The sequence below is a fragment of the Cuculus canorus genome, chromosome 7, assembly GCF_017976375.1.
Source record: "Cuculus canorus isolate bCucCan1 chromosome 7, bCucCan1.pri, whole genome shotgun sequence".
Lineage (NCBI taxonomy): Eukaryota > Metazoa > Chordata > Aves > Cuculiformes > Cuculidae > Cuculus > Cuculus canorus.
In genome coordinates, this window is record NC_071407.1 from 6,844,956 (window position 1) to 6,866,950 (window position 21,995).

The window sequence follows — 21,995 nt, forward strand, 5'->3', positions numbered from 1 at the left end:
ATTCTATGATTCTACAAAGCAGTGAAACGTTACTTAAGCCAAGAGACGCACACTGTAGGTGGTGCGGGGAGCACTGTACACAGCTGCACGCAGACAACGCTCTGCGGCAAAGGCTTCTTCAATGATCTGGAACTTTTCTGAACTTCACTCCCAAAAGCTGATGTTTACCAGTAGCCACCTGCCAGCCCTTGGGATTTGGGGGGTTGTTTTTGGAAGCCCGGAGGAGACAGGAATAGAAAGAAAAGGTAAGATAATTTATTTGATTGGGCTGTTTATAAGGCTGAGAGTTGGTAAAAGCACGTTGCTTCGTTCATGTCAAAGGTAACCTTAACACTCATTTCACATCAACTATGGTGATTTTGTTTTAGATTAGGGACTAGAAATCTATTAAGATGAAGTTTAGTACCACAGTGAATTTCACCACATATTCAATCCCGGCCACTTTGAAACCTCTAATACAAAAACTGCAAGGAATTCCTCCGGCAACAATGAGCCGAGTATTTCATAAGCCTTGAGCCTGTTTCACCTCCTCGACTCCTACACGTCAACTTCTTTTGATATAAGGCATTCCCACAGAGCAAGTCAAACACACAGTGGCCAAACAGGCCTTTCCTACCTGGCTGAGACACCTTCCTGCCATCCTGCCCACCTTCCATGAATTCCCAGTGGCCACGCAGAGGAGGAGAGCTCCTGCCTGGAGGCCAGGCAAGCTGAGAAATACAGGAGCTACAACGAGAACATGGATGAGAAGCTGGCGGGCATGGCTGGTGGGCAAGAGGCAGCTGGTAAGAAACTCCCCGCAAGAGAATATCACAGATATAAAAATACTAAGACAGTAATCAATCAACAAACACCACTCCTGTTCCTACACACTACGTGGAGGAAGGGTCTTTAAGAGGGCAGAAGCATGTAGTGATTGGAGATGTATTAAACACTTTCTGACAAGCATGGTCACCTAAAGCACTAGAAGCCATCTCATACACACCCATCTGATTTTTGACCGCTTTATATTGTAAACTTAATTTTCATAACTTTAGATTATTTTTTTTTCCAAATCAACATTTGATGCTTAAGCATTACAAAAATCAAGAATGACAACATTTTAATTTCTTGCAAGTTCATCCACATTCTTACAGATTCCAGCGACAATCCCAGAGATTTCTTTCCCAGGATAGAAGACAAAACTGGAACACACACAGAAGAGAAAGCAAGCTCTGTTCACCTTTCAATAGCCTAAGCCCAGACCTGCCAGGAACACTCCTCGAGGAACCTTACCCGCACAACACCACCTTAAGCCCCAGCCTGACACCCAAAAGACTCCAAACAGCACTGAATACTATTCAGCTCATAACCAGAAGCCTGATTAAAACATTATTTCACATATACCAACAATTCTGGAAAATGCATGATAAATAGAGTAACTTCACAGGAACAAGATGTTTTCCTTCCAAAGGAAAAAAAAAGAAGAAAACCACTGTGATCCTTTCCAAGCAGATTCTTCAAAATCTGTTCAGATGAGACATCCTCTTTTTCTAAGAAAACAAAAGGTCTTCAATGACATTTTCACCAGAAATAGTGAAAAACATGATTTCTGCTTGCCAAAAACCAATTGGATGATAAACTCTTTAGTACGTTTGAAAGGCTTCGGTATGGTAAAAGCAGAAAGTAGCTGCAACGTTAATCTGAAAAAAAGTCAAAAATTTAGACATAAAAACTGAATTAAATACTGCACAAACGTGATATATGCACAGATAAGACTTTTACCTCACGATTTGCTGATAAATTAAATAAGATAACGGACACTGGGAAAAAATGATGAAAAAGCAAGCTAGCTTAGAGCTACATCAAAGTCCATACCACTACCCTAGCAAAATAATGACATTCTTGCACCCTATTGCCCTTTGTTTTAGACAACAAACAGATGTCGTTTGTAAGTGTCTGAGTAACTCAGAAAGGAATCATCTGATTTGTTTGTGAACATTTAAAAGTTATCATAAGACAAATGACTAAGATAAATGGAACCTTTACACTCGTTCAGGCACAGCACAGCGCTCCGCCAGACCTGCCGGGCTCCAGATACCTGTACCTTCCAAAACCTGTACGTACTGAGGAAACGGAGCAGAGGACTGCACGAGGCATTGCGAGCTGAGAACAAGGGATTCGCCGTATTCGGATTGCCCACTCCGGCTCCTCTCCGACTTACACAGAGCTGAAGACAACCCTTAGCTTCTCGCAGTGCATTCCCGTACCACACCCAAACTCCAACGCACAGCTCACCAAAGCCTGGGTTTTCCCTTTGATGCACAGGGCAGGAGATGAATGTTTCAGTCACCTAAGCGACATACAAGCAGTGCAGGTTGAAGTAATCCAGATTAAAAGAGAGTTAGTTAGCCCTTTTCAAAACAAGTGTAACTCAAAGAGTCTTAGGCATATGCAGAAAGCACTCAGAAAAGGTACACGGACTCACGAACTGACTAGAAGGTCTGAACACACTTTCGTATGACAATACATTCTAGAACAATACGCTCAAAATCAAGGTATGATATTTATATGTGAACACTATGAGGATACAACAAAAATAACTGAGAATTGAGAAAAGAGCTCCTGAACACAAGGAAAAAGAAGAAACTGAAACACTGGGGAGGTGCCTGAACCTCTAAAAAGTAAATAAAAAAACAGTTTAACAAGGAAGCTGATTAACTATTTTTATGAAATACTTGCTACGTATTTTTTCCTTTTTTCTCAACCATTTCCAAAATACTGGGAAGGGAAGAAAAAAAAAAATACACAGAATGACACTCCCACCAAAAACAAAGAAGACCAGAAAGGAAACATGAGCACAGGTAGAAGACGACAGACAATCACCAGCATCTGCCTGAAGTGAGAGCAGGAGCACTGAGTGCAGAATGCAATGAGCCTCAAGTGTAAAAACATACAGGAATTATGACCAGAAAGCAGTAGAAGACAGATAAAGAGGACAACAGAACTAGAGAAGACGTGGGGAATAGGATCTAAATTGGTCTGTCATCTGCAACGGGGCATGGTCAACACCACTGTCTCAGCATACGCTCCCTCTGCAACAAGGCACAACATGACAGCGCTATATTCCTCCTGTCCCGTGCCTTTATCTATATCTCCCTTTACTGCAAGGCAAAAACCAAATTACATCAAGTCTTTTATTCCTATCGGGGCTGAAGGACTAGCATGTGTATGATGAAACCTTCTCCTCCCTAACACCCTCCAGCTTCTGTGATTCTTGGCCATAAGGTTGTACAAATGGGGGCAGCTTCTCTCCCCCACAATTCCTCCTTCCCTTCCTTCTTCCTCTGACAATAATTCTTTAAACAGAAGGTGGAGAAGAAGCTGCAATCTGAAGAGCTGAATACCGCTTGTTTGTATCACATGAATTCCTACCAAACTAAAAGCTTCTGTAATTGTTACACAGACAGTGAGTAACATAATTGGTCTGACAATTGTCAGTATTAGCTTTATATTCAAGTATAACTAAATCCTATAAACAGGCATTTTCAATTTATTTTTTTTTAAAATGAAGATACACCTAAAAACACTTTATATTACATCAGCATCCTATGGGGATCAAATTCAGACCTGATGCAAAGAAGGAAATTTTAATTTAAAACAATTATTGCTTTCTAAAGCTAAATTTCATCTATGGTTGCAAGGACCATCACTTGGAAGCACAACTGAGTAAAAGAGGTTTTAATCACTGCCTCTGTTGTTTGACACATTGTGCACTGTCCTCTTAACTCCTAAATTCCTCACGTCATATCTGTGCAGATGACACTATTTCACTGCTCCCTTCTCTCACAACCAACCTCTACCTTCTTTTAAAGAGCAAATGACATTACCGCTAAATCCAGGCCAGATGATCCCTGCCACAGCCAGGCTCATTACTGCAGGCTGCATTCGGCATACTTGATCTCATGCAGTACCATCTCTTTCCTACTCCTAGCATTTAGTAATAAACTCCCGTTTTAATTCAAGAGCTCTTCATGTCTCTCCCAAAGAACACACTATCTTCAAGGGATGCTTTTGCAGGTCCAATTCCCCTCTTATATTTACAATTACACCATAATTCTGTAGGAATCTGCTGGAAAATTGCCTACCTGGTCCATCTCTTGCCCATGGTACCGGTATGTCTAGGTGAGGCTACAAAGTTATCTCAGAAAAAGCTCAGTGCTTGAAGCATCTGTTGACTAAATAGCCCTTTCACCTCTTCTTCAGAAAAAGGAAGCGAATCAATGCCCTGCAATGCAATTCTGGCCTGTGGACCACTACCAAGCTATGCTGCCCTGCATGCTCCAACATTATATTCATGCTTGCATATACAATATATAAAGCTGCTAGTAGAGATACAAAAGCTTGAACATTAAATAGAAATCAAAATCTCTAGAATGCAATAAAACTTACTAGCATTCACCACTTCGAGATTATATTTTATCGATGCGAATGACAGCAAGGTAAAGAAATGCAAGAAATCCATAAAAAATACTCCAGCAGAAAAAAAACCAAAATTTGTCAGTTTAAAAACTAAGTTAAAAGGTTTTGTTTAAGAACAAGCCTTACAGAGTTCGTGTGACCATAAAGCAGACTTTGGGCATCTGCACATGGCACCACCAACGCAGTACTTTCAATGTCTGAGAGAGAACAGAAAAAGCAAGAAAGGAACGGCTGTTTAACTCTCCACATTACATTGGATCAGCAAAAAGAAAACCTAGCATCTATGAAAAAAAGAAAAGAATCGGATCACTGGAGTTCGAACTTTCTCCAAATTTGAGATTCAGTTTTCAGCAACCAATTGAAATACTACAAACCCTGTATACTGTACATCTGAAACTGTTACAGACCCTGAGGGCAAAGGCTCCCTACAGGATGAACTTATTTGGGCTTCCCCTCTGGGATCAGAAATAATTGCAAATAATAACTGCATTTGATCGCTATTTTGCATTCATATGCCAATAAACAGTTCCCAAACACAGGCACAGGACTAGAAAGAAACTCTCAGAATTTAAAAAAGACAAAACCAACCCCCACACTAAAAATCCAACAACCCAATCAGCAGTGAAATTAAGACTTTTTTTCAACAAAATCATTATTTAGTGTAGTACTAAAGTAAAACAAGATTGTTTATTTATGTACTTTACGATTTCAGCTAAGTGACTCAGTGTTCTTTTATCTTTCACAAGAAGATTCAACGATTTGCACATGCCCTCACAGTCAAAAAGAAAGCATGAAACAAACAGGGGACACCCAAATCTTTCCGCTGAAGAAGCTGCAGAAGGAAAATCAGCTGCTCACCAGAAGTATCTCAAGGAAAACATTAAAGCTTGAGACTACTGCAAGAAAACATGATCGTGGTTGGTTAAGCAGAGGTTTTGCAGCCATTAAAATCTGTGCTTTCACTGAAATTTAACTATTAAAACCCTAGAAACTAAAATGTCTTCTTAGAACTAACACAAACACTTTGAACAAGAAGCAGAAGCTACAGCCATACGCCAGTGTCAACTCAGCATCTCCTGGATTTTCCTTTTCAATAGTTTTTCAAACATGCAGTCAACAGACTACAGCTTAGCTTAAAGGAAATATCAAGCCCAAAGAAAATAATTTCCCTAAACACCGGGGGGAAATAGACATTTATAGAGAGCAAGACCATTAAAACGAGCTTAATTCTTGAAGTCTTATTTAAAATAAATAAAAAAATAAAAGAGCTACAACTGTAAAACTACACTGAACAGAAAAAAACCCACGTTTCAGCTAAAATTTCTTCCTCACCTATACTATCAACAAAAGCGCTCAGCTTGTTATTTATCATTTCCAGATATTGTTTCAAATATTAAGACTTGCATAAAAGCCACATTAATTCAAGAACAATTACATGCCTTCAGAAGTACCAAAATAAAGCTGGGAGTGATCCACAAGTGAATGCGGTAAACTTCACACACAGCGCAAAGTAATCCTCCCTTTTGTGTATTTATTTATATCACATATAATGATACTATTACAACAGTGTCCGCATATCAGAAGACCTCATACCAAAAAGTGAACCTTACAGGGAAGTGAAAAGGCTGACTTAAAAGAACCAAACTCCTTGCACTGGCTAATTAGTCTGCTCTGTGATCGCATGTTTAAGCTTTCATATCAGAAAAACTCATTTCACTTCGTCACTGCTTTCAAGCCGGGATATTTTATTTACACTAGGCTGCAAGCACCAGGCAAGCTAAAAGCTGCATATTAATCATAATCAAACCCAATGGTACTCTCAGATGTAAAGTGCTCGTGGTCACACTAGATGAAGAGAAAAGATCATCCGAGTAGTCCCCCCCATGTGCCTGATAACAGAACTTACAGTCCTTGCTACCTGGTAATTAGGGTTTTGGCAGCAAGGAAAAACAGAATCAAAATGATTCCTAACTGTTGGGGTACTGGAATTATCACCTCTCTAATGGATCAATACAAACCTCGTATTAGAGCAGTCGTCAAAAGCTGGGTGTAAAAGTTCACATTTCCAGCATTAATTCTATTCTATTAATCAAGTTCTGCCCATTTATTTTTGGTAACTAGAAAGCAGCACACATTTGTGGTGGATGAATACATACACACGCCTGCAGCGGAAGAGCCAAAGTACAGCCCCACAAATGTGAACTTCTAAACCAGTTCTTTAGTCTCTCATTTAGTTCGTAAACTAAAGTATACAACACTGAACGCATATAAAAACCATAATTAAAACAGACAGCCAAGGCTGTCACCATCTCAGCCTCCACCGCTTGAGAAAGTTGTTCAGTGAAGAAAGAAAACTTCCTTTTCATGGGTCTGAGTTATCAATTTAGACTCTGCACTTGCACAGAACCTGAAATTCAGTCCACAAGCTTTTACAGCCACACACCGCTCGTGCAGAAGTGTTTCCACAACTCATTGTCCTTTACTCGTCATCTCAAACATGACAAAGAAGTCATGGCTTTGGCAATGAAAAAGTGCAAGAAAAAAGGTGAAACCATTATTAGATTCCTATTTAGAAAAACCATTAGGTAACAATCGGCGGCGTTTTGAAAGTCACACTCACAAATAAAGCTTCCATGCTCCCCCTGCTTTTGTTTGAAAACTGTACGTCCCTAGATAGATTCACGAACAGAACTACTCAACCATCAGACGCTCCGGCATCCCGGTTACCCAGCAGTCTAACTGACGCTATCCCAGGATAAGGGAACACAGACAAGCAGTTGCAACGAGTAGTCTTCATGCCCCACACACCACGTTACCTTGTGTTAAAGCATTTCTGTGACACAAGAGAAGAAATTTACAGCAAAGACAACAGAACTAATTCTGAAGCAATTTTTTTTTGTTAATTAAGGGTCTTCATAGACAAAAAAGGGCTGAAAAGGACATTGTCATAGTACAAATCAATGGGGAAAAAAACAGTAGATGAAGCTACAGAGCATACTTTTAGATTGCTGTGGAATACACCTGATCTGTTTATCTTACCTATTTTTGAAAGACAGCCAACAAGCTGGCCCAAAGAATCAACGGTGTGCAAGCTGTGAACGCACTCCTGCTAACACAGAGCAGGTGTAAGTGGTTTCAGTAGACTCTGAAGTCACCGGAGTGAAAGCTGTGACAAACACAGATTTCCCATTCCAAGATTCCACATGTTGAGAATGACACATAAATGTCTGCCTAAACAGACTGAAGTTTTACATCCAGTCTATTTACACCATTACTTTTGAAACTAAGATGATAGTGGCCTCCCTCTATTATTAATACAGAGGATCATTAAAGAAACAAGAGGTCACATACAGACTACGGCCACTTCAGGTCCTTTCAGGCAACACGACTGCCTGTTATCACAAGGCATGTCCAAAGATCTAACACGCTACTCTGTGTAGCTTTCATTTCCCATAAACATTTCATGGCAGTAACCATTTCACACCTTTTCCTTGTCTGGACGGAGAAGGTAGTTCAGGGCCGGGATCTACCTCCACTCCTTCTTCATGGCCAACTTGGTATGGGTCACTCAGGACACACTGGAATTGAGGTTCAGCTTCTACCAACTCATAGCAAGGAAGGCAGAGCAATCCCATTGGCACTGCTGCTGTTGAAAACCTTCTCTCTAATTTCTGTGCCTTAGTTTCTCTACACTAATGGTGCACATCGCATCATGAGGCCAAGGCTACGAGGTCTTTCTGATACTGTCAGACCAAGTTTAGAAATGACTATGACTTTCTCAGGGCTTTTGAAGCAGAATACTTCACCAAACGCAATCATGCGTCTTGAGAGATGCGGGCAGCTGCTCCAGGACAGAAAAACTAGTTCCTTATTCTCCTCTCTTTCTCTTTTTTTTTTGTTTAACAAAACCTGATTTTCACAAAAAAAGTTTAGGTTTTCATTACCACGGGAGGGCAGGAGCATATAATGCTAGTGCTGGTTTCTTCTTGGAGAGAGCAGAACAAACAGTGGGAGCTGGAAAGCAGAAAGAGCCAAGTCAGAGACCCGGCGCATGATGAAAATTCAGTCGTACCAGCAGAGTTAACTGCTTGTTAATGAAGGCGTATGCATCCCATCTGCTGGCTATGGAAGAGCTGGAATGGTTTCAAAAACATTCCAAGGCAGACATACCATCAAATGTATGATGCAAACGTGTGATCCATACCCAAAAGTTTACCCCACTGATTTCGGCAGGAGCGAGGACAGACAGACACGCACGGGCACCGAGGATGCAGGAGAAGAACCACGTCCTTGTCACACATTAACTGCCACTGCCCACTGGCAATAAAAATCCTTCCAGTGTCATTTGTTTATTCATTAATTCTGATTTCAGGAGAAAGTTCTGGCTTGCACCCAACAGCTAATTGATTCAATAAACAGCATCTCGGTTTAGAAGAAGAAGAAAACATGATACTACAGTGAGAGCATGTAACTGAAACCTCGATATCTGTTTGGGTATGACTTCGGGCTTCTCAAACGAGCTGGGCTGCAGTAAGCTGGGTTTAAAAGAGAAGACAGCATGCAGTTCACAAGCAAGAGAAAACTACCATTTCTCCAAAGAGTTCTAATGGAGAAGAGAGAAGAGAAATTGCTACTGTAAAAACGTGCCTAATGATGACCTAAAACACAGAACATAAATTTGTGGATGAAGTCATGGGAAAAAAAAAAAAAAAAATCTGGTTGTTGTATTTATTATGTGAATTACAGCTCATGGCTATAATGTTTAAACTTTTGTTTCCTTCCGAACCAGGCCTGCCACACACAATATGCTATCAAGAAAGCTGCCAAACAATTGTTTGACTATTCCAAAAAGCAAATATGTAGCCTACCATGAAAAACAAATACGATAGCCTGAAATCTGCCATCATCTGCCCTCAGTCCAAGTGTCCAAAAGAGTTAGAGGGACTTACCACAACAAAATTTGCTGAACCGAAACAAGCTCCCAGGTATCTTAATTAATGTTATTTACCAACATAAATTCTTCTTTTCATGAACAGTAATCATCCAGAATGTTGAATTCAACGTAGCTCATGTAACTGCCAGTAGTATAAAATTCTCTTTAATAAATATTTTAGGTTCTGCAAATACTGTACAATAGCCATTAGATTTTAAAAATCTATTAGAAAAGTAATTGTCACAGATTTAGTATTTTAACAAGAACATTTGAATGGAGGCTTCATTTAACCCATCCATCCCTTCAATAAGAAAACCCTGCAAATCTCTCCAAGTTATGCATATTTTATAGGATTTTTTCTTGGCTTTAAACCCTTTGATTGTATAATCATTTCTCCACAAGAAACATTTTTAGAAGTCATGTACTCTAAGTGCTATGTCAGAAGCAACAGTAAAAATGGGTTTTCATGGTAAGTCCTTTACATTCTGCTACGATCAGCATTTTGCAGGACTACAGAGATGGATTCTCTGGTAGCCCTTCACTTCCTTGTTTAGGAGGTCACTTTTTTTTTTTGCACTATTTCTTTTTATAAAGATCTATTTTTGACTGCTGCGGACTTTTGTTTACATATCAAGCCACCTGATGCCTCCAGGAGCCGTATAGTTCGCTAGTGAAGTCATTTTCTCTCTGCTACACGTAGCACGTAGTGACTCCGTGTAACCAAATGCTTCTAAACACGAGTTGGCATACACGGCATTCTGAAGAAGACTCCTTTCTGTACGGTTATCCCTTAGAGTTAAAAGAAACACACAGTTCTGCTTTTCTGCAGTGGCTGACTCAAGGAGGAGGGGGAAGGGGAAAATAAAAGAGTATAAATCTCCACCATCACAATTTCAGAAATACAAGAGCTCGTCTAAAGAAAAGAAGGATTACTCCATTATTTCTGTGCCTTGGGCAGCTGAGGGTTGATGGGGGGGTTGTTTGAGCTGGGGGGAAGCCATTGAGAGAGATTCCAGGATTTTTTTTTTCTGTTATATGTATTTGTTTTAATGAAAATGGAATCAACTCCAGTATTTTACTGATTAAGTACAACATGAAGGAAAAGTAAGACTGAAGCCAAAAACTTGAACCCTTCCACACACAAAGCAGCTCAGCACGTGCAACTGTACTGTATGTACAGCTTCAGCAATTACCGGCAAATTTCTAGGTCTGCTATACAAGGTTTCAGTTACAATGACAGGTAACTAAATCCCTTTCTTTTGTCTAAAAAAATAATAATTTATGCAACAGTTAAAACTGAAAAACGGGAGAGGGTTGCTCTAAGTATTTTGACACAACATGAGTATTTCATCCCAGGAATAATTATCAATAAACACAATTAATGCAGCCTATTACAAAATCAATTATAACCTAACTTTCAGCATCAAAAAAAATACAACAGTGAGAGATCTTACTACACAGAAGACTGGACAGTTCACATGCTACAATTACACAAGTAATTGTACAATTACTGCCGCCAGTCAGAGCAGAGCAGCCTCACACTAAACAGAGTAAAATCCCTTATTTGCCAAGATTTACATGACTGGGACACAGATGAAAGCAAAGTAAAAGAAGAGAGAGAAGTCCGACTCCCCATGATCATTGCTGCAGCTCGGCTACAAATAAATATAGGGCCCTGGTCTTTTTGGCTGCCGGTCAGGTATTTCTTCATAAAAGTAATAATAAATAAGTTTCCCAGTTAACACAACAGACCAATGGATTATTTTGATCATTCAAACTGTCACAAACTACCTCTTCAATTTCAGATTTAATACTAATTCCTATTGGGAAACAGGAAAGCAAAGCTCTAAATACAATAGCAAATCCTGACGTGGTTTTGCCATATTGTCTGAGGTACTAAATCAGCATTATCTGTAACATTTAATGGATAATTAAAATCCAAGCACACATAAAGTATAAAAATACTACAGCTTAAGGTTCTCAGGTGTGAGGATTTCGAGATTATTTTTATTCTTTCACTTAACATTCTTTAACCTTGCGTTTCCATGCCCATCGCTATAAATACTCATTCTAAACTTCTAGTTAACACAAGCTTTTAACAGCATAAGTATTAAAAATACTGTATTATAGTAATATGTATGTCTTGTGCAGCACTATGCAGACTACTTTGTTTATGCGAATCATCAATCATCATCCAGAAGGCCTAAGTAAATTTATGGTTTCTTGCAATGCTATCAGTTATTGTTTCAGAAAACTGTTTCCATAACGTTAGTTCCAGCAACAGGGTCGTTCATCATATCAATAACCTGAACAACTACTCCTGCTTTAATACGTGCAAACAAGTGGAAGATTGACAAGCTACTAACACCCCATATATGAAAAAAATAAACACTTGATTTAAATATACCTTTCTTGCTGCAGCTTTCACAAACTAAACAGCGTAAAATAGAGCAAACCCCTCAGATTACAACTGATTAGCCAAAAAAATACGAACAATAGCTTATTGTCTTTCCCAAAATTTGACACAATACATTAACAACAAGGATGTAGCTACAAGAAATTAATTCAAACCTTCAAAAGATGGCATTCTGTGGTGATTTTTAGAAGTCTCTATGCATCTACTAAGGACTAATAGCCAAGTAAGTGATATTAACCACTGTTCTGTCGAACAATTTTGCAAAGCAAACTTTTGACAGACAGGTGATGGCAACCTGCCACCAGTTCAGCAGAAGTGTCTGCTTTCAGTCACATCACTGTACCAACACTTTCAAAGGAAATCCAGGGTGCGCCTGGTCAAGTTAGTCATAAGTCAGCGAATGTGTCGGCACCAAAACAATGGTGGCATAACATTTCACATTCCTTATGCAAAAAATATTCCCACAGACATCTATACGATTTCTGGAAACAAATGCAAAACCAAGTCTCACGCAAACACGATTTACAGCCCCAATATAGTGAGTTTAGAAATAGTTTGTGAAAAACTTCTCAAGCTTTTATGTTTTTTTCCTCCAAGCGCCTGCACCAACCTGTGGGCTGGAAGGAGTGGGAGACCAGCACTCGGGCAAGCTAAAATTGCACCTCATGGCAAACAGGCTTCACTGTTTAATAAAGATGCGCTCCACAGCCTCTCTCCAAAGCAATATCAATCGCGTACAAGATCTGTGCTACAGAAAGAACCTGTTTCAAAACCCAGCAGTCAAAGCAGGGAGAGAGGGAACCGAGATGTGCTCTAATATTTATGCATCCATTATAATGCAAATGCGTAAGGTATTAGAAAAGCTACTTGCATTGGTGCACAGCCCCTTCAGTCTATGTACAATGCCAACAGAAAGAACAATTAGGGTGCATGCATAACAAAAAGCCTCCGACCACAGGGTAGGGAGGTCCACTGAACCGGATACAACGTCTACGGGATCATCAGGGCTTTGTGGTCTGCTGGATCACTGCATACATCTTGCTCATACGTAGAATATGAAGCATTCAAAGACACAAAAGCACATAGCAGATTAGCACGGCACAGGTACAACCAATTTACTGTGCATGTTTCTCCAGATGAACAACTGCTGGGCTGGACCCCCGCTCCCCACCCCAGTGCTGCTCCTCCCTGCCAAGCCCCAACACAGCTAAGGATCAAGTGGCAAACTTTCAACTGTGCTAAAAAAAATAAACAAACTGCTACATACTTTCCCGTGGCAAAAAAAAAGTATAAAAAATAAAAAAAAAAATCCAACTCTGCAGCACTTTTTGTAAAAGAAAGGGAGAAAGGGAGGGAGGCGTGTGAATTAGGATCTAATGTGCATCCAGTCTGAGAATACAGACCACACTCCTGAAGAGAAGCCAAAAAGCAGACAAATACATTCAAGTCTTTCCTGGTTTGGTATTTTTTTAACATGTACACCTTAACGGTAAAACAACAGTAAAAGAACCGAGCGCACAGGGCACAACAGATTGTTTTAAGAACTTTTCTGACCACGCACCCTAGTATTTATCTACACCAATTCACAGCCTTTAATCTATTCTCACACTAATCAGTGTGTCTCAATTATATGACAGGCTCCCTTCTCTCATGTGTTCTTTCTGATAGAGTAATACAAATAAAGCGCTTCTTAAACTGCAACGATCTTTAAACAGTCCAGTGTTAACTACGTGGTATAAAACAAATCATAAACACTGCATAATTTCCGTACAAAATACATCCATCACCGAGAGGTTAATGATAGAAGAACTGTCAGTAATTAACATACCCTTTTTATCCAGAGACTATCGTTCTGCTGTACTGAAAACGCCTTGATTGAATCAAATCTGGTATCGGAGAGAGCCCAGACTTAATAGTACCTTACGTGTATTTCACAACACAGCCAAGCCCAAGCAATGCAGTAAAAAACAAGCAAATTAAGGTCAGCTGCTAATACCACAAACATCACCTTCTTATTATACACAACCTGTTACATTTTTCCGGGTAGGTTTTGTAACACAGCAAGACTACTGTATCAAACAGACCAGGCTATGTCAGCCGGTACAATTTCAATGTAAACAAGGCTCCTTTTTATCTCTTCCATCTAGTTACAACCGACTGTTTAATCTTCACTACTGTGTCCTCCCCACCCCTCTCTCACAGGCACACAACAAACAAACCCACCAGAAAAAGAGAGACAGAAATATCTCCTCTGAGACGCAGTTGCACACAGTAGAAATAAATGCAAGGTATATCACAATGGCAGAGAGAAAAGCAGCCTCGCTCTAATTAAAAGAGCAACCACAGAGCTGCTGCACAAGAAAAAATAGAATAAAAGGCGGTGAGCCTCTAAGCATTACGGGTGGGAAATGCCGTGAGCCAAGATGAGTGAGAGGGTAAAGTGGGATAGACATGGGTACCTCTTACCACCCGAAAACCACCCGCAGAGGTGGGCTGAGCCCTCCCAGAGCTCTAGAGGGTGAGGAGAAGGGGTGAGGGCCACTTTCCCCTTCTGCCACAATACAAGTTTTCATCCTTCTTCAGACACCGAGAAGAACCTGCTCCTAGAAAGAAACAGCTCCTCGTTAGCCCCCACCCAGATTCTCCACGACAGTATTTAGGAAGCATCTGAGATCTCTTAATGCAGTTTTATTTCCTTATCATCACACAAAACCTTCCCAAAAAAAAAAGAGATCAGTTATTCACCAGGCTTCCTAAGCCTTGTCAAGAAGGGATCACAAAATGGGACCCTTATCATCCATAACAAACAGAAGACACTTCCAACACGCACGAGCAGCGTGCACACACGCAGGCACACACATCCACCTATTCCACGCAGGGCGGCGGCAGCTGGCTCGCACGGTGACAAGCCAGGACTGCCACACACACACCGTTTCAGCAGGAACATTCTTTTCTAGAAAGCTACAGCCAAGTAACAATCAATCCGAGGGTTTCCTAAAAGGCACATACACAGCGATCTTGCGAGCAATTAATTCCTGTACATAGGCTAGGAGGGCGGGAGGGCAGCTGGAGAAAATATTGGTCTTCTGAAGGAATCCCTTCCATCACACAAAATTCCTGAAGGAGAATACACCCGTCAGTGCGATTTAAGTGTCAACATAACAAAGGAACGCCCCTCCCAATACCTCCTGCCTTACAGATATGACATGCTGGAAAGGGAAAACTAGACCGGGAACGGCAGCTATTTGCAATCAGCACTGCTTATCGACCCTACCCTTGCCATCACCCTGAATTAAAAATGCTTGGGATTGTTTAGCATTTCTAGAAAGAGCAGAATAGAGGGACACAACAGAAGACAGCATCCTCTTTAAGGATTCCTTGGTATTCCTTAAAGTAGGGCTGTGGACACAAGGACAGCTTTGTATGGCATCATCTTTCTGCATTACAAGATAACATATAAAATTAGTTTTGCCTGATGTACGTTTTGCCTTGCCACACGTACAGAAATCACCACGGCTGACAAACATTAGCCTAAATTAAAAGGAATCCAGCTTTAAATTACTAAAATAACCTCCCATCTCACTCATCCCGAGCAAAGAATAATTACATAGAAAACCAAAACAGTCAAACCCAAACCATGCAATAGGAATTAAGAGGATAAGGGTGTTACTAAAATTAACATGCATGTACAACAGTGTAATAACAAATTCATAGGATACAGTAAATCTTTCCCAAAACCAGGCTAGGATTATATCAAGATCACCACGGAACATATGCCTGAAATATGGCTGTAAATAAGAGTGACTTAATTTGACCACCACCTACTTTAAGCCCTTGATTTTTATAAATAGCAGCACCCAATAACAACCAGTGATTAAAAAAACCCCACAGTTTAGAAGGCAAAAAGAAAAAACAATAAGTAGAAAGTCAAACGTGTGAACAAAAAAACAGTAATCCTGAAGGTAATTATTAAAACCAGCTTAATTTCTCTTTTGACAGAGAAAGAAAAAAAACAAAACCCACCGAGTACTGCAGGAATGACAATACACACAATTACAACTCCCTGATCATGAATATTCTGCCTGGGAAGTGTCTGCACATGTGCAGAACTGAATAAAACGTGCGCTTTCATATCCCCATCTCGAGTACGTGAGTTAAAAATTACTCCTACTATTTGGGCGCTCGGTTTTCCCACCCGGTGCGAGCGTTTGTTCCCGCTCCGTCCCCGCTCCTCGGGCAGCCCCGTGGAGCCACACTTCCACCCAAGTTCAGCTCCGAATCTCGGCAGAGCTCACGCCCAGCCGCGATTTCAGCCCACACACACGCGGCCCTTCACCTTTCCTAAGGTTACTACAGCTTTTTAACCGTTTCCTCGGGAAAATTCGGGCGCAGCGCGGGTTAAAAAAAACCAAAACAACAAACCAAACCCTTGGGCAGCCCCGGCGGCGGGCGGGAGGCTGTCACACCGCTTTTTCCACCGGTTCCAACACCGGAAAAGTCACCTGGCCGGGCAGAAGGCGACGGCTTCGGGCAGGGGATCCCGGCTCCATCAGCGCCGGCCCAACAGACCCGTGCGGGGAGGCAGGAAGGGAGCCGGGACGGGAGGGGGGACGCAGCCCCGCTGCCCTCCCGAGCGCTGCGATCGCTACCCCGAGCCCGGTCAATCCTCAGTGCCCGGATTCCCCCCTCGCCAGCCCCGGTACCGGCGGGAGGAGGAGAGAGAAGGAGGAGGAGGCTCGGCTGCACCGCGGCGCTTCCTCCTTCCTCTCCTCGCCGCGGCTCCCGGGGCGCAGCGGGGCTCGGGGACACACACGCACTCGGGCACCGGAGCCCGGGCAGCCCCCCGCGCCCCCTCCGCATCTGCCCGCCCCGGGCCCGCCCCGCCTTTGTCCGCCCCCGCGGTGTCCTGTACCGTGCGGCTCCGCCATCCCGCCCGGCGCGGCCCCATCTGCGCGCCCCGAGCCGTCACGGGACTCCCCGCCCACGGCGCTCCCGCGGCTCCACTCGGGGCGGGGCCGCCGAGACGAGCGCTTCCAGGTTACCGGGACGCGACAGCGCCGCGCCGGCCGGAAGTGATCCCGTTGCCCCGGGAGACGCCCCGGGGGTCCAGCACTGTGTGGGCCCCCCACACACACACACCCCTCCCCCGGTACGTACCCCACCACCTCTGGGATGTACCGCGGCCTGCCGGGCCTGTGCACCGACCCCTTGGGCTGTGCATCAACTCCTCGGGCTATACGCTGGCTCCCCCGGGCTGCACACCGCCCCCCTGGGCTGTACCCCACCACTTCTGGCTGTACCTCGGCCTCCCAGGGCTGGGCACCGAACCCTCGGGCTGTATACCGGCCCCCCCGGGCTGTACACTGGACTCTCGGGGCTGTCCACCGACCCCTCGGGCTATACACTGCCCCCCCCCGGGGCTGTACACCGAATCCTCGAGCTATACGCCGGCTCCCCCAGGCTGTACACTGGACCCCCGGGCTTTACACTGGCTCCCCCAGGCTGTACACTGGACTCCCGGCTATACACCAGCTTCCCCAGGCTGTACACTGTCCCCCTCGGGCTGTATGCCGACTGCTCGGGCTATACATTGGCTCCCCCAAGCTGTACAGTGGCTCCCCCATGCCGTACACTGCCCTCCTGGGCTGTACCGCACCACCTCTGGACCGTACACTGGCCTCCCAGAGCTGTGCACTGATCCCTCGGGCTATACACCGGCTCGCCCAGGCTGTACACCAGACCCCCAGGGCTGTACAATAACTCCCGGAGCTGAACACTGGCACCCAGGGCTGTAAACCAGCTGCCTGGGCTGTACACCAGCCCCCAGGGATATGCGCCAGCCCCAGGGATGTGCACCAGCCTCCAGGGATATGCACCAGCCCCCAGGAATATGCACCAGCCCCTTGGGGCTGTACACTGACACCCACACACACCCCCCCCCTGCTGCGCACCAGCCCCTGGGCTGTGCATTGGCCCTTCAGGCTGTGATCACCCCGTGGATTGTACACCAGCCCCTAGGTTGCACACTAGTCTCCTGGGCTGCACACCAGTCTCCAGGGCTGTACATCAGTCCCCTGGACTATGCACCATCCACCCCATGCCATACACCACCACCCCTGAGCTGTACACCATCCTCCAGGGCTGTTCACCAGCCTCCCAGGGCCACAGGCCAGCCTCCCAACCTGTACACCACCCCCCCTGGGCTGTGCATTGGTCTCCTGGGCTGTACACCAGCCCCCAGGCTGTATGCCAGCCCACAGGCCTCCCAGGTCACCCTGCTGTCACCTCTCGGTGCCCAGCTCTGCAGCTGTCAGGCAGCCCACATGGGTAACTGCCTCACATGAAACCCCTGTGGCTGCACATCCCAGCGAAACTGCGTGTGTCACTGCTGCCTGATGGGGAAACTGCTGTCGGGGCTTCCCCGAGTGAGGAGGACAGCCCACAGCTCAGTTAGGTGCTGGCTGTAACTCATTAAAGTATTGCAAGAAACAGGAACTGTTTTCACAGAATCATCATGGTTGAAAAACACCTCTAAGATCATCCAGTCCAACTGTCAGCCCAAAACCACCGTGCCTAGTAAACCATCTCCCGAAGTGCCACATCTGCACGATTTTTTAACCATCCAGGGATGGTGACTCCACCGGTTCCCTAGGCTGCCTGTGCCAACACTTTGCCAGTCATTCAGTGAAGGATTTTTTTCTAATATCCAATCTAAACCTTCCCTGGCACAACTTGAGGCAATTTCCTCTCATTTCCTCACTTGTTACTTGGGAGAAGAGACCAACGCTCACCTCACTGCAACCTCCTTTCAAGTAGTTGTAGAGGGCAGTAAGGTCTCCTCTCAGCCTCCTTCTCTCCAGGCTAAACAGCCCCAGTTCCCTCAGCCACTCCTCATAAGCCTTGTGCTCCAGATCCTTCACCAGCATCGTTGCCCTCCTCCGGACACACTCCAGTGCCCCAATGTCTTTCTTGTACAGTGGCACAAAACTAAACACAGTATTCAAGGTGCAAATTCTAATCTAATGAGTTCCTGTGAAGTACCTCTGTATCACACAGCCTCCTCGCTCTTGCTGTAGGTCACCTTTAGCGACTGAGACATTATGGAAGAGTTGGACCAGGAGACTGCAATGTTCCCATGACTCCTTTTTCTACAAAATCGTGACCATCCCCTGTTGTCACCTGATATAACCTCACCCCCATGTGCTGACTCTTCTTTCTGTAGGGGATAGCCCAAGCTAAGTGCAACCAAGCTGCCCGTGCAAGGAATACACGGGAGCTGCAGGGGTTGGTGGTAGCCGTTTAGAGGGCCACAACCATATCCCTTCGGTAGAGAAACCCACTCAAGTGTGACAGAGCATCTGCGATCAGTCATCATTTGATTTCAGATGAGATGTAAAAGCAAGTTCTTTCACGGCTTGTTATAACAGATCTTTCGGTATTTTGCTGAGAAAGGTTTAGTTTCTTTTTAATGCTAAATTCTCAGGTGGTTGCAATCAGTTCCCCTTTGAAGCCTAGATGGATTCTGCACTGCAGTAGCAGCTCAACTTTCTGATTTCTAAAACACATTAAAGCTAGTGGGAGTCTACTATTTGATCTCGGTACTTGCTGATCTGGACTGGTCCCACTGGCTCATGTTCGAAAGGAACAGCAGCGCCTTGGCAGAATCTAAAAACCATAAGCAAATTTGGGAGCAGAGTCAGATGTAAGTATGAGCTATTTCCACCGGTTTTTTTACAACTTTTGACAACCATGGAGGCTCGTTTCAGTGAAACAAGGCTATTCGAATTCAATTACCTGAGTTCTGCCAGTTTCCTTTGTGTGATTCTTCGGCAAACCAGACAGTTCAATTACAGGTTATACGCTTTTTTACTAATAAATGCTGGACAGTGTTAAAAGGAGAATCGGCTTTTTGACATAATGGGTCACAGGGCAGAAACCAGGTGGAATTTCCTAGTGACAATATTTCTTACAATGGCTGGATGTTTATTTGTTGCTATTACTCAGTAAAAGGTTCAGTGCAGGCAGCGCACCAATCCCCTACAAGACATGGAAATACATGCTTTGCCCTGAGAAAAATGGAGTTGGAAAGAATTTTTTTCTTATGTAACTCATTTGAACATACACAGATGTCTACATGTAACTCCATCTTCTGTGTTAAAGACCACAGCCTGCATTCACCACACACAGGATCTGAATGGTTTCTTGGCTGTGTACAGTACCTTTACCTTTCTCGGGCTCTGCCCAGTTGCCCTAGCATTGAAGAGGGATGTACAAAGGATCCATGGTGCTTGTACTCTGGTTCTGTTAGAGATTTTGGTTCTGTTAGAGATTTTAGTTCTGTTTTCACTTGCTTTGATTTCAAAAATACGTTTGCAAATTTTTTAAAAAATGTTACTTTATACTCAGAAAAAAAATGGTTTGTTCATTTTATGATGAAACATAAAACAGAAACGCTGATATAAAGCATAGCAGGACAATTGTCACTAGATGACGAATCAGCCAAGAATCTTACCCTGATAACTCCACTCTTCTGCTGCAATTACTTAAATATGTTCTATGAGATTAGACCAATACTACAGTAATACTTGTGCAAACAATCGGAACTAACAGGCACTTTTGCAAAGGCAGAATTCATACATGCAAGATTTGGTTTTCATCTGCACAAAAGGAATAGTTAATTTTACAACCTCTTACTGGACGCTTTTACTGGAGAACTCAACTGTAACCTGCTCTCAACTGTAACCTGCTCCCAGCTTTCATCAGGATTGTTTGTCTTCAAAATATTCATCAACACAGAGCTGGTCCAGTGTAGATGGTGAGCAAAAGTCAGAATCCTTAGGAGTATTAGTTGAGGGTCTCAGCATCGGGAGACAACGTGACAAGCCCATGAACCTTGTGGTATTGCGACTGAGTACCCCTCCTCAAGACAAATCCACAGACAATATGTGTGAGGTTCCCCCATCTCCGTTGCCCCAGAAAACACATAGAACTGTGTGAGGATCTGGAATTACTGCCATTCCTGCTGAAGTGAACTGCAGGGGAAATATAACTAATGGGTATTTCATAGCCTGCATGTGTACACGTTCTGAATTAAGCTCTCACCAACAATTTCATTCGGACATCGCCTAACTTATGAACACTTGGCTCTGCAACCTTCATAATGTTCCTTTAACACCTGTGGCATTTCCTGTGCTCCTGAAAAGGAAAACTATTCGTGCAGGATCATGCAGCATCACAGCACCTCCACGGGTCATCAACAGTGCTGATACTTCCCTACGACCAACACAGACCTCCATCCCTTTTACTCAAAGAGAAACAGACAGCAACAGCGGGCTGTTATCCTCCATCTAGACCAGCAGCAGAGAGGGATGAGTGTTGGAATTTGGATTATTCGTTGGATTCATAAGGCCATTCCTGAGACTATTCACTATTGACACAGTTGTTTTAAGCATGTCTCTACAAAGCAGTGTGATTTATTAGGAGCTAGGTCTTACACAGTGAGCAAAAATAAAGCAATTAATTAGTTAAGCTTGCTTAAGCTGACCACAAGATCAGCAACTTCAGAACCAACTTTGACCGAATTCAGATACCTCTGATATAATATCCCCACTTGCCTTTTCTTAATTTAGTGGCTGCCAGGCTAATGAATTGATCCTTTCTCTCTTGGTTATACGCTCTTTTCACTGCCTCCTCCCAACTGTGCAATTTTTGTCATCTAGCTACAAGAAAGCCCACTCTCCTCCCCAGGCAGGCAGCTGCCACTGCCTCGTCCAAAGACACTCAGTTCTAGTCATTTCTGTACTGCAGGCTGGGGCAGAAAGCACAAGAGTCAAATCCTTTGCTAGCTAAGCCAACGTGAAGCCAGCCTCAGGGCAGCTCTGTTCCACTTCCAGCTCTGGAAGTCAGGATATCCCAGCGAGCACATCCCATTACACTCCTTTCCACCCGCGTGCCCCTCTGTGTGGAGCTGCCTCCTGCCACTCTCTCCTGCTCCTCCAATCCCCTCCCCTCTGCCTGGCCCGACCTCCACTTTCAGACTTCGGTCACCTGCTCCTTCCCAGGCCACCTCTCCTCTCTCAACTTTGGACATTGCCTCCAACTTTGGGTCCCATTATCAGGTCCCTGTTTAGTCTCTTGTCTGGCTCTTCATCTCACTGCCTATCCACCTGACACTCCTGTCTCTGT

At 43.7% G+C, this 21,995-nt stretch overlaps 1 protein-coding gene across 2 annotated transcripts in view; it reads right to left on the minus strand.

Annotated features, from left to right (window-relative positions):
- SHOC2 (SHOC2 leucine rich repeat scaffold protein) overlaps nucleotides 1–16,847 on the minus strand; it is a 72,428-nt gene extending 55,581 nt beyond the window's left edge. Inside the window, exon 1 of one of the 2 annotated variants that reach the window (XM_054071648.1) lies at nucleotides 16,723–16,847. The gene's annotated coding sequence lies outside the window, so the exon portion shown is untranslated. Of the gene's footprint in view, nucleotides 1–16,312; nucleotides 16,584–16,722 lie in introns of those variants that run through there. The other variant, XM_054071647.1, reaches the window with a different exon arrangement.
- Between the last annotated feature and the right edge of the window lie 5,148 nt (nucleotides 16,848–21,995).